This window comes from Protomyctophum bolini, assembly GCF_963924005.1.
Source record: "Protomyctophum bolini genome assembly, contig: SCAFFOLD_858, whole genome shotgun sequence".
Classification (NCBI taxonomy): domain Eukaryota; kingdom Metazoa; phylum Chordata; class Actinopteri; order Myctophiformes; family Myctophidae; genus Protomyctophum; species Protomyctophum bolini.
This window is the reverse complement of record NW_027665756.1, coordinates 11,754-13,793: the sequence shown is the minus strand read 5'-3', so window position 1 is coordinate 13,793 and position 2,040 is coordinate 11,754. Positions and strand designations below refer to the sequence as shown.

General features: G+C 37.7%; 1 gene segment (V, D, J or C); it reads right to left on the bottom strand.

The window, feature by feature from the left end:
* Positions 1–731: 731 nt before the first annotated feature.
* LOC308312172 (immunoglobulin kappa variable 3-11-like) lies at positions 732–1,485 on the bottom strand. The segment is given in 2 exons: positions 1,440–1,485; positions 732–1,039 (listed from the first exon to the last, which is right to left on the bottom strand).
* Positions 1,486–2,040: the final 555 nt, after the last annotated feature.

The following is a 2,040-nucleotide window of genomic DNA, read 5'->3' as shown; positions in this document are numbered from 1 at the left end:
ATCTTTCGTAAATGTTTCATTGATAATAATTATTCAGTGATTTTAGTTTAAAAAAAAATACTTTTCTCCACAAAATTCTTCAATCACACTTTTTTACAGTATATACATCCAAACAGTCCGTCATTTCAGTCGTCTATGAAATGGAACTATAAAATCACTACTTACTTTTGACAATGAGTTTAGTTCCTCCACCAAACGTGAGCCACAGTGATCTATGGTGGTGAAACCATCGTACAAAAACCTCTTCTACGCTTCAATGACTTCATACATTCATAGGCATACACTTCATTATGAATAACTGACTCATACTTTGTTATTTATATATTACAATGATCTAGTACTTTTTAAATACATATGACTGTTTCACTCACACTCAGTGAAATTATTCAATGTGTAGTGTAAAAGTGTCCTTTTATAATTTTGTATCTTTGCATAATAGTAACTGTGAAAATATCGTACTTATGTTAATTAACTACGAAATACAAAATGGTGTTTTTTTTGGTGACAAAAACACCGAAATCAAGCATGTTTATGGAAAATGCTTTTTTCCCCCTTCTTTTTTTGGGGGGACAAAAATCACAAATTGAAAATCGAATTATACTGATCGACATCCCCAGACCGTATTCAGTGAGCATTATGAGTCAAGTTACCACAGACATATGAGTCTTACCATCTTTTATTTTTCAGTCACTTCTCACTTTCAGTGAAGGAGGTTTTTGTACGACTCTGTGTCACTGTGTGAACGGAACGCTCTGACGCTGCTGGCAGTGGAAAACTCCTGCATCTTCAGTCTGGATGTTACTGATGGTTAGGCTGTATTCACGACCACTTCCTTGGTAATGGTAACGACCTGATGTGGTGGCATGACCTGATGGAGCATAATCCATAATGAATGTAGGAGCTTGTCCTGGTTTCTGGTGGTACCAGACACAATAATTACTGATGGAAGTACTGGCTGTACAGCTGATGACAGCAGAGCCTCCTGGCTGTACGGCGACAGATTCTGGAGTCTGGCTCATCAGAATCTCTCCTGTACATCCTGAAACACACAAAGATAGGAACGTTAACTCACCTTGTTCTCATAATTATGCTGCTTATGGGTGTTCTATAACTATTGCTGAAACTCTTAGCCGAATAAATCGATTTTATACCAAAACTGGTTTACTTATAATTCTGGTTCATCCCTGAATAGAGACGCTAAGGTTCATGTGTTTGATTGTTAAAGCTGTCTGAACAGTTTCTGACCCTACAGTATATGTCTGCCAAATCTTCCTTGTAACGATATTCATGTTACGCCTTATATAACACACAGATATGGGAACATTAATGATGTTACAGTATGCCACCTCTCCTGACACAGCTTTGATGCATGAAATAAGGAGCTCAAAGATTTAAGCAGAAAGTACAGTGTTGTGTTTCATGAGTTAAAGATCACTCACCTTGGATGTAAAGGGTGATTAAGATGTACATGCAGATGGCAGACATGTTGCTTTGACAGTATGATCTGTAGGACTGAGGAGACGGAGTCACGCTGCTGGCACATATAAAGCACCCTGTCCTCTATGCAAATCAACTGTGGACTGACTCCTTTTAGTTGTTGTGTGGAGAGACTCTGATACGTTTTTATTTATTTGTAATGGTTTGGAGGACAGTAGAGGCTCATTGTATAGATACTGACTTCATTGTTTGTGTAAAAGTTATGCAAACTAAAGTTATATATAAACAATCTTGTGTTTTCTATACAAGGTGTTTACTACTGTCACAGACATAACCACGACAAATTCATGTTAAACGTACTAACATCTTTGATTACATTTGTAATGTAGTGTGTGTGTGTGTGTGTGTGTGTGTGTGTGTGTGTGTGTGTGTGTGTGTGTGTGTGTGTGTGTGTGTGTGTGTGTGTGTGTGTGTGTGTGTGTGTGTGTGTGTGTGTGTGTGTGTGTGTGTGTGTGTGTGTGTGTGTGTGTGTGTGTGTGTGTGTGTGTGTGTGTTAAAATACAGTAGGCAAATCAGCCATATTTTATACTTTCTTATTTTTTT